At 38.6% G+C, this 12,008-nt stretch overlaps 1 protein-coding gene across 1 annotated transcript in view; it reads right to left on the minus strand.

The window, feature by feature from the left end:
* The window catches only part of LOC145503133 (uncharacterized), a 403,728-nt gene that overhangs the window by 105,702 nt on the left and 286,018 nt on the right, over positions 1-12,008 (minus strand). The window lies entirely within an intron of this gene.

The following is a 12,008-nucleotide window of genomic DNA, read 5'->3' on the forward strand; positions in this document are numbered from 1 at the left end:
CGTGTCTTAAACTGAATTGGCCCGAGGATACATTAATTTTTGGCACGAAAGGAAGAAAATACTATTAACTAGACAAGTATAACCGAAAGTGACTTTTTAAACCTCTCAGTAACTAGACGAAACCAAAAGATGTTTTTATATTTTGGCTATGAATATTTTGGATTTACATCAGTTACTTGGGCAAGAATGGCTAACGAATTTTGACTTACCAAGGATTTATCAAGGAGTTCTCTTTAGCTGAGATCCACCATCTCAAGCGGAGCAAAAACTAAAACAAAAACTTCCTGTTATTAGTTTCTAAAAAAATGAACAGAACAGAATATCATGATTAAAATGCTACGGCAGATTGTCAGTAGTAGGATTTGCTATTAATGCAAGTGGTACGTGTATTTAAATAAATGTTACTGAGTTTGCATAAGCTAATTACTTTCGACCAATGACATTTGAGAAAAAAATGCAATTTATATAGTCAGGTGGAACTTTATTTCAATTTGATATTTGGTGGGCGCTTTTTTGGCTTTCTACGCGATCTTTCGCAGAAAATGATATTTAATCGCTCTCAACTGTTCATGGTACGTGTGTAAGTTTTACCGTGTATGAAGCAGAAGGCCTGGTAATTGCTTGAAATAAAATATTTGTCGGGTTTCTTTTACGCGAAAAACTGAAAAAAATATATCTTAGTTTCAAAATAATGAATTGATTTGAAATGGAAGGTTTTAGAAAAGAAATAAATCGATCCTTCTTTTTATTCTATTTATTTATAGAATCAGAGTAGAATTTTCAAGCTGGGAATATATAGGTTTTTAACAGTTCCTGCTTTTTTCTTTCATGTTCAATTATTACCAGTTAGCAAGAAGACGTTAGTAACTAAATGTTTTTTTTTTTTTGGCTTGCTAAAATTAAAAGGAATCTATATATGTATGTTACACCGATTTCAATTAGTCAACTATAGCTATAATGCGAATTTACATCCTCAAGCTTGTTTTCTTTATTCTCCGATGAAATGACCAAAAAAACAATATCCTCTATGTCTAAATTAATTTTTGACAGTTCGATTTTAAGACTGCAATTAGCAAAAAAAATCCTTTTCTTTACCTCGACTGATCATTTCCCTCTGCCCGAGTTTACTTTTAGTCTCAACATGATACTTTTTCACCAGCAATATTTACGATCAAAAAATCCCTACGTCGGGTCTCGATCTGAAAAAAACGGCTTTTCAGACCCTGAATAATACATTGGGGGTGTTATTTTACTTGTGCTCCGCATAGCAGTAAAAACATGAGGCGATTAACATATTTGATAAGAAGGAAGAATTACTAAAATAATGCCTAAAAGCGACGAAAAATGAGATATACGAGTCATGTACCTTCGAAAGCCAACCGCAAACTGTAAAATAAACTTTTGAATGCTATACGAAGTGAGCCGATTTAAATCATTTCTATTGTGCTCTACACATAAACATGTTTATTCTATATTTATATTTAATCAGACTTCCTGCAAACTATTGCCATTAAACTGAAAGCTCATGATCAATATCATTACCTTTTAGTCATGCAGCGAACATGACCCCCGGGGGTAATTTGCCGGATCCAGTGAACATAAGTTGTATCAAGTCGATTCTAAACAGTTTTGTTCAAAAACATCACAGAAAACCGCACGGTTACTGTTGGCTAGCAAGCAATGATTGCAACGCCATCCAGAAACGAGCAACATGAGGCACCCAACCCCTCCCCCCTTCCCATTGGTTCTGCAAAACTCGCTATCGGTTGCTATCGACCTTGATAAACTTGACTCACGACTCCCGCAATCACCAGCTATCTAGATCTGTGGATAGAGACCTTCTGTTTGAATAGTAATTGTGAAAAAGAGCGAACACTCCGAACAGATTCATATTTTGAAAGGCACGCTACTTAGTAACAGCTACTATCGTGATTTTACTTCACTAAAATAGCATTCAACCACATTCAAAACCTAACTGGAATTTTTAGCCTCATCATGAGAACAATAGAAACTGTGCATGTAAGGAGCAAGTCTTTCTTATACATCGACGAATATGGGTCAACAATGTACACTTAATGTATCAAAAATTATTTCAGTTCTCAAAGTGCAAAATAACAATGCGATAGCATTCAGAGTTGTGCTGTCTATCAGAAAATACATTAACAGGTAATCAAGAAGTAAATCGAAAAAAAAAGTTGTAGAAATAGGCTTGAGTGGTTTGCCTGGTTTTTATTAACGCATAAACATAGCATAAGCAACATGCGTAAACGCAGTAGGATACCCAGGAGTATCAGTAGTTCGTATAGTGTGATCGTCCGGGTGAGTGGAGTTCTGAAAAGAACTGTTGTTGGTGACTGACGTTTCGACAACCTGAGCGGAAGTCATCTCCAGAGTTAAGTGAATAGTGTTGTCAGTCGATGATCTTATAAGTCTGGTCCGTTGAACGTGATTGGTCAGTATAGCCATGATGGTATTGGCTGAAAGACTCGTGTAAAGTTTGTCATCAGTCATTGGTGGGTTTCGATCCGTCTGATGTTAGTCAAATAGGTCGGTTTTTGGTCCGTGTATTGTTAAGTCGGTCTGTTAGAAGTCCATTTGTCGGTTTCGTTTCTGTCATGGATAAGTCGTTTGTAAGGCGCCGGTAGTTGTTGACATCTGTTAAGAGGCGTTTGTTCTAGGTTAGTGTACCAGCTTTCCAGAGTCAGTCGTTGAAAATAGTTTGTACTGTAGGTTAAGCACTGAGCAGAGTCCCAGTCAATGTTGTGGTTTGTCAGTTGATGATGTACAGCAATGTGATTGTTGGCATCACCATTTCTCGTGGCTCGTTTGTGTTCAGTCAGTCTCGTGTTAAGGTTTCTGCCAGTCTCACCAATGTAGGAAGCCTGGCAGTCGGAGCATTTGATCTTGTAAACTGCTCCCTGTCTGTCGTTAGGTTCGTCTCTGTCTTTCACGTTGGTCAGTAAGTGTCGTAACGCAGTTGTAGGTTTGTGGGCTACACGAATGTTGTAGGGCTGTAGGATCCGTGAGATGGTCTCAGAAGTGCCCTTAATGTAAGGTATAGTCACTGTAGTAACAGGTGTAGGGTTCCTGTTCGTAGCGTCAGCTTCAGTAGGTCGGTAAATGTTTCGTCTAATAAAGTCAGCGTTGTAGTTGTGTATGTGAAAAACACATTCAAGGTATCTGTTTTCGTCACGAAAGCTGTCCGGTGTGTCACAAACTAGTTGCGCTCGTCTCGTCAAAGTCTTTATGGTCGTGGCTTTGTGTGAAGTCGGGTTGTAGGATGATTCGTCAAGTAATCTGTCGGTATGCGTCGGTTTTCTGTACACTGTCGTTCGTAGTTCGTTGTTGTCGCGGCTTACCAAACAGTCTAGAAAAGGAAGTTTTCCATTTTCTTCGATATCTTTAGTAAACTGGATGTCGGCGTTCTGTTCGTTTAGGTGGTCGTGAAAATCGTCAATTTCGTCTTTGTGAACGGCGGTAAAGGTGTCGTCAACGTAGCGTAACCAAAGCGGTATCGTTTGTCGGCAAGTTGCAAGGACGCGTTCCTCCACGTGTTGCATCACAATTTCTGCGACAACAACAGAAACAGGCGACCCCATTGCTAGTTGATACGTAGGGGACCCACAGAATGACACTATAGGTCGCATCGGTATACCAGGTTTGTGCAGTTTCGGTAGTCCGTAAAGTTTCGGTGGTTGAGGTACTGAGCACCTCAGTCGATACACAATACACGGACCAAAAACCGACCTATTTGACTAACATCAGACGGATCGAAACCCACCAATGACTGATGACAAACTTTACACGAGTCTTTCAGCCAATACCATCATGGCTATACTGACCAATCACGTTCAACGGACCAGACTTATAAGATCATCGACTGACAACACTATTCACTTAACTCTGGAGATGACTTCCGCTCAGGTTGTCGAAACGTCAGTCACCAACAACAGTTCTTTTCAGAACTCCACTCACCCGGACGATCACACTATACGAACTAAGGATATTGATAGTTAGCACATTTGGTAGGACGTTTTCCTAACACAAATCGCTGCTTAGCAGCACTTCATTGTGTCTGCGTAATAATAATGGTAATAATAATAATAATAATAATAATAATAATAAAATTTTATAGCGCCATTTCCCAATGAGCTACAATGGTTCAATGGCGCTTTACAATAAATTGAATCTATAAAAAATACCTACTGTGATAAATTAAGAAAGTTAAAAAAAACAGGTAATAAAAAATTCAACTGGTTAAGGGACCAGTCATTATTTATCGACTGAGGGGGAGGGTTTTGGGCGGGAATCATTTGATTTTTAGCATAACGGAAGTGGGGATCAGTCATAACTGAGAGCCAAAAAAGGGGGAACCGCTAAATGTCACATGACCATACAGACTTGGTGGACGGTTATTTGGCACTGTAAAAAGTAACCTTGCATTTTCCAAGCACTTGGCATGATTAGATTGCTGGTATGTCAACTGACATGGTCACAGGGTTCTCAGTAGAAGGGAGGAATTCTACCGGCTGTAAAATCGAATGTAGCGACCTCTTCCGGTTATTAAAATTTATTTTGCACTCATATAACAATAAATTAAGAAAATGTTATTCAAAAAGGAGGAACAGCGCTACTTGCTACGTCTAATTTAATGATCATAAACAACTCATTTTCCGTAACACTTTGCACCCCAAAATGCATGAAATCGCATCTTTGACAATCTACAATTTCAAAATTTTCAGGAGAGCATGCCTCGGACCCCTAGGTTGGTTTGCCTCTTCGGGCCTCGCTTTAATTTACGCTGCTTGTTATGTTTTATTGGACGCCTGTGAAAACTTCTGCTAAGAACCCTGATCAGATATTGGGATCCAGACTAGCAAAAGACACGGATCAAGGGACTGCACCATGGCGGCTTCATTACACTGTAAGTACATCATAGTTAGAAATATTATATTCATATGATCGTTAAAAGCACTAAATATATACGTCGAAAGGTGAATATGTGTGCGAAGACAAGGGGGGAGCATCACGAAATTTATCAAGAGTTATGAGGGGGATCACTTCAATAAAATAACATTTAAAAGGGGGATCAGCTAAATGTTATTGTCTTTAGCCGAAAATTCTCCGACACCCCCTTGGCGATAAATAATGACCGATTCCTAAAAAGCCACGTTCTCAGTTTACTTTTTAAAATATTCGTGGAAGACGAGTCTTTAATCTCTAGTGGGAATACGTTCCACATAGTTGGAGCCGACACCACAAATGGAAACCATCTCTTATGGTTCATGTCGGAGGTGTAAAAAGCTTAAGGTAAAACTACTCCTGCGCAAAACTGCCTCGCACCGCCAGAGTGGGTATCGTCTTATTATTCCGACTTGGAATATTGCCACTCCCCCCGGATAGGATGCTACTCTATTGCTTTTCCAAGCATTATGTCGACAGTCGCCATCTATACTGCTAGATGGAGAAAGAGCCCTTTCAGAGGTAAGCACTTGTTCAGGAAGAAAACACATAGTCGACGGCCAACGATGGAATCTGGATCTCTTAGAACGGTTTAACCATTATGTCACCCAGTCGACCATCCCCCGCCTCCACCCTGTATTATTCCTCTAGACCTGAGAACATCTTTCAGACCAAGGCATGTGATTACCACTAGCTTATTTCAAACCGGTTTAAAAGCTCCTTATTGTCTCTTCAAGATTATGTCTGCTATTTGCGAGCGGGAGGTCTGTATCTTGAGTACCGCCCGAAACATACGCTGGGTGTCGATTCAAGGCCAAAGACGACGTTGTTCATTACATGGAATTACCAAGGCCAGAAATAGCATTTTTTTTATTTATTTAGTATTATTATTATTTTAATTAAACTGCCAAAATTAATTGCAAAGATTTCGAAATCGCGAAAATTGGCAGAGCAAAAAAAAAAATACATATTCAAATGACAGCGAATTAATGATCAAGACTGCGGACAAAAGTTAGTCGCTCTGATGCAAATTTAGCTGTTATTATCTAAAACCTGTCTTTTCACTCCCGTGTTTTTTTTTTTGTTGTTGTTGTTGTGTTTTTTTTGACATTTTCAAAGCTCTTCACAGATTAAAACAGAGAACCAAAACCGAGCGGTCCGTAACCCTGAGTCTGTATTCCTGAAAAACCCCTTGCGTGACTAGCCAATCAGATGATGAGATTCAGGATTGCAGAACGCTGAGACGCTTGACAAAAAGAGAGCTCGCTGATGGGAAAGGAATAGCAAGACTGAAATTAGAAATGTTAATTTAACTTAAATATTTGTAACAATACTAGCTTCTCGCAGCTTACTTTATATATTTTATTGCTATAACTCCAAAAAATGCACCGAAAAAAAATTGTAAGGTAAGTAACCTGTGTACATTCGCCTCCTCCCCTCAAAAATATCGGGAGAGAGACTTGTTTTAGCGGGGGGGGGGGGGGGGGGCGGAGGTACACAGGTTATATGGTAAGTTATGCCTTGTCTTTCAATATAATGTAATTAATGTAATCAGCCGACTGTCAGTAAGTGTCTATTATAAAAGTATTGTATAGTAAGCAATGTATTGGATTGTAATAATCACAATAACTGGTCAGTGTTTCCGATCATTCTCGTCAAGTCGTCTCTTCTAATCGTACCAACATGGTTTCAGGAGAAAGAGAAAACAAACAGCGGTAACAAAACATAACAAATAGATTACGTATGGTATATTCAACTTGACGTTTCGTATGTTACAAGACACATCTTTAGAAGTGACGGTTACAAAATATGACAAAATTTAAAAAGACTGAACCTAAAGCGAGGTATTGGTAACTAGCTAGATAACAATAAACAAAATAAACTACATCTGGTGTTGCTTTAATTGTCCACACGTTAATTGCTATTAATATGCATTAGCCACACGTACACATTGTGTGCGACCTATCCTTTGAGTTCCATTAGCAGGAGTGAAACACATAAACATCAGCTAATCGATTAGACGCTTTATCCACTCACCTTCAGTCATAACAGGTTTGTGTTAAAACAGCTTTGGCAAGCATTTCAATCGCTTTAAAAGTACTGCCTCAAAAGGAGTGACATGTTTTGTTTCTCTGTCTCGGTTATGTTTCCAACTAGTTTTCAACAAGGGTTGTGGTTTTCGCGGCATATATGTCGGACCTGCCAAGACACTGAAAAATGAAGAGAACCGATAGTTTTAATTACAAATTCGGAGATTGTAAGTATAGAACTGAATACTACTATGAGCGCGACGCCGACGAAAAAACGGAACATTGTTCGTAATTCAAAATATTGTTAGTATTTTCTTATCCCTTAATTCTGAAATTGATAATATTTATACTTTAATTTTCAGAGCAGTGATATCATAGTTATTAATGAATTGTAGAATAATATCGTCAATGACAAGGCACAAATTAACGCCATGCATGTTTAATCTTCAAAGGCTTTTTTCATCATTTGAACACCAACAAACAAAATGAATTTGTTGGTAAAACGTGGAGAAATTAAAATTGGATTCAAGTGTATCAGGGGATTTCTAATTTTGAATGCTTAAAATACGCCGGCGCCGTTTATTCTTGCGGCAACAATGAATTCTCATATTATCACAGCACAATTCAAAAGGCAGTGAATTCCCTGTCAGTTACTGACTGTTGTCTTTGATGATCAACTATTTTCAGGAAATAAATGCATTTATCGTACAGAGTTCAAAAGGATGTTTTCATTGCACTCAGGCTTCGCTAAAAGTGTTCGGATATACACTTGGGCAAATTAGTACTACCAAAGTCAACCAAAACATTTTACGAGGTACTTCGCGAGCGAATTTTCAGACGCCGGCGCAGAAAACTAACACGGTACTTGTGCAATGCTGACTGTGGAAAATGTTTGCAGTATTATGACGAGAAAAAAACATTGATAATATTCCCAAGAAAATAGTATGCAAATTTTGTTTATCGTTATGGTAACTGTTCTGCCCAGGGAGTGAAGAGAAGGCGAGATTCTGGCGGGCGTTTACATTAAGCCGTGCGTTTATCTTGAGGGTCTGTAAAGAGGAACTTTCAAGCAAGGAGCTGATTAAGGTAGCGTATGTATGTCGAGCTTCATTCTAGGAAAGCAGTGGTGCAATATCTATCTGCATTAAGAATACAAAGACTCCCTGGCTATCATGTTGTGCTGTAGCAGCGACAGGGAAAAGCGAATTCATGCGCTGCACGATACAGAATAGCTATCTTTTGTACAAAAATCACTTACAAGTACGACATGACCATAGCTGGGTCATAATCACAAAGAACAGGCAAAACTGAATTTTAGTTAAAGAAGTCAGCATTTCCACTCAACGAAGTTTCTTTACTTCGAGCTAAACGCTAAGAGAGCAAAAACCGAATTTGCTGTCAAATAAAATACATCTAGTTTGCGCATTGGGATGAGTATCATGCCGCTAAGAACGTCGTATGAATCAGGCGATAATTAGACGGACTTTGCCGAACACCACGCCGTTTGTTTGAGAAACCATTTTCCATCTGCCTGTTTAAACGCAACACAAAATTTCCCAAAATGAATTTATAACCTTAATATATGTAAGAACAACAACACCCGATTACAACGGAAATCCCCTGAATAGTTATCGTTGCTTTCATTTTCGGTTTTGATATAGCAACTGGATGACTTCCACCCCCGGGCTTCCACCACAAATTAAAAGGGAAGCCATATTGGTTTTCACTAACAAGTTTTTGTTCTTTGAGAAAAGACTTTTTTCAAGCGTTTCTTATTGTATGCATCACAGCGGGAAAGGAACTCTGTCAGCCAGATAACCACTTTTCCATATGCTTTTCAAATGCGTTTTTTTGTCTTTTATGGCTTAATTCCCATAAGTTAGTTTGTCATTTACATGTCAAGAAAGACATTGATAGATGAATATTTACTGTTTCGGCTCTACCCTTGCCAACTTTAGCACGGCATTTCTTTCCGCGATATCCTGTACATGTAATAGCATTATGATGAGAACATTGTAGAAAACGCACTTTCACATATTTTCTAGAAAACCAGATAACAGCAAGTAGTAACAAATTGTCACGTTTAGCCTGAATAGCGAAGATATCGGTGACATCGTCTATTGTTATTTATGTTCCATCTAGAGAATTATTGCCTGCTGAAACAAAGACAAAGACTTTTTTGTTTTTGTTTCATTCCATGGAAATTTAAATGAAAGAAATATTGTTTATAAACAAACATCTTCCCACAGCAATATGGATAGCCTGAACAACGCCTTCGGTTAGCAAAACATTGCACTGACTGTACAATGGTTAGCTGCCAATAATTGGAAGGGTTACATGGTGTAACCCTCAAAATTACTGAGAGCTAGCCGCAGTGGAGTCAGTATATTTAGGCAAGCCGACGCGCCGTTTATGATAACCATCTGCTTACATATTAATTCATCTTCAATGTAAATTTTACAGAAATGAAAGTTGTTGATTGTCAGGAGGTTTGGCTGAAGTTATCAGCTGCCAGGTTCGTACAAGCGTAAGCGTGTTCCTGACAACTGATTCCGAAAACTTCTTCTAAACCTTTCAGTAAGGCTTTATTATTTTACTGTTGTAATACTTTATTCTGACGTGCGAGTGTTTCTTTGTTGAATTTTACTTTGATGCACATAATGTTTATTCCAATAACATCACAGAAACAATATTTGGATGTTTGTTATGTCTTGGCCAAGTCGAAATGTTCAATGAGAATTTTTCATTTGAATCCAAATGTGTAGCTAAAGTGATTCTTTATAACGGAGGGTGAGAGCTCTATTTTTTGTTCCTATTGAGGACCAAAATGTCTTGTTTGAAGTTTGTTTATCAGTTATTCGTACATTATATCATGTGTAACATGAATGTTGTGTTTAAAAACAGATTTGATGTTCATAGTTACACCTAGGCTAACCAGTTTCACAAGTGTCCTATCATATAAGACATTTTAAATATCCTTTCCCTTTTTGGGGTAAATGATTTTATTTGCTCGCGGTATAAGTTTTGCATCGTGCTTTGTCACTTATTCTTCAAATTAACGAAATCGCTTAATGATTCCCTTATTTCCGTACGTTGAGAAAATTAAGTACCTGGGGCCCGTTTCTCGAAGGTCCCGAAAAGTTTTCGCACCCGGAAAGTCGTAGCAAAATCTCAAACCTTATGATTACAGAGCTGTTTTCTTCACATATTTTTAATATGAACAGAGGTTCCCTTCATACATGGAGTTTCAGGTGTATACACCTCTCGATTTTTAGATACATATTAACTAAAAATGGCTTTGCGGACCCGAAAAGTTTCCGGAACTTTCGAGAAACGGGCCCCAGAAGGTCACAGATATAACGAGTGCAAATGAGCTAGGGTATGAATTCGTAGTTAAAGTGAATAATTTGATATTCACGAATGTTTTAGCCAAGAAAGATATCAGTTAACGAACATTGTTTCAATGCTCTGCAACAATGCGGTTCATATACTTTGGTAAAGGATAATTAAAATATGGAGCCAGCTGATTTTGAAACCAGATCCTATACTGACGAGAAGTTTCTTCTTCCCGTATTTGTTTCATTCATATCTGATGCCTCATATACAAGCTGTTTTTAAGGTGGCTTACAACAGCTTCCAGTAACTCAGAGCACTTCTTCTTTGATAGATAACTCTTTTTCAGTTGACGCCACAGTAATGGCACCAAACAAATGTCCAATCCTTTGTGAACAAGTATTTTTTATCTTCTCATTACAAGTTTCAATAACAACGTTATATGTTGATAATATCACCCAAACATTCAGCTATAGAAGGTCATAAAAGGTCATAACTCATAATCGACCCCCACTTTGTACTAAGTACCGAATTTTAATCTGCATCTCAAGGTTCAATATTTTGCCAAGTTCAAAAAATAGGCACCCGAGGGGTACTCGAGTCTCATGCTCAGTAGCATAAAGATTGTTGCGTTGCACAGCAGTTGAAAGTTTTCTGAACTTTCAGTTGAAGGTGTAAGGCGCAGTGGAAGGTTCATACGTATCCTTTTGATCTTTGTGAACAACCACTTGGCCCTGAATTCATTATGATCATTCTACATCTAGATCCACACCTTGCAAAATTATATTTTGACCACTACATAAGTATTGCCTCAACTACTCCTCGCGAGAACAAAAATTGCGCTGAATTCATTCCGATGAATGTAAGCAATAACTTTAGTACTACTGTAACGAAACATATTAAGGTACTGTAACATGCCAAGACTTCGCCCAGTTTAAGACTAAACTAGAAGTAATCACAGCTCATTGAGTGAGTTCGAGTTAATGCTGCCGAAGGGGAGGAGGATGCAAATTTAAATGACTGTCGATGTCGATGCAAAGCAGGGTCGTTCCCACGGCAGAAAGAAATGGATCGTCGGTAACGGCAACGACAGAACCAAATTGTGTTTATTTATTTAACTACGCAGATTACATAGTTTACAGCACTCAGCGGCTGTCAAAAAAGGTCAGACTTCTTTGGCTCAACGGTCAACGAAGACGGCTCACATTGTGCAAATTATTGTTTTTTTTTTCGCCACGAGCTTCACTCAAATATTGCAACCAGCCATTCAGCAGGGTAGCAGATCCTAAGAAAATAGCCCGCGTTCGGTGCATGCTACTGAACCTAGAAACAGCACACATTTCCTTCAGACTTTGGTAAATCTGTGAGAAGTCATTTGCTTAACAAGCCGACGAACCGATGGAACGACGAAGCAACACTCGCTCATCGGAACGACGAACAACTTTATACAGTACGAACATAAACAAAGTATAGTACCGAGGAATGAGTGACGCGACTGGAAAAGTATATCACTCGCAAGGTGCGCAATAGCACATGAGCACCATCTTGCCCAAATGATGTTTTGACCACATATGTAAATATCACCATATGTCCGGACTGTTGATTGGATTACGATCGTCGTACGGAGTCCAGTCTTGCCAATGGCCATTGATTACCACAGTAACCAAATGTCATCGACTCCGA

Source organism: Orbicella franksi, chromosome 11 (assembly GCF_964199315.1).
Source record: "Orbicella franksi chromosome 11, jaOrbFran1.1, whole genome shotgun sequence".
NCBI classification, from domain to species: domain Eukaryota; kingdom Metazoa; phylum Cnidaria; class Anthozoa; order Scleractinia; family Merulinidae; genus Orbicella; species Orbicella franksi.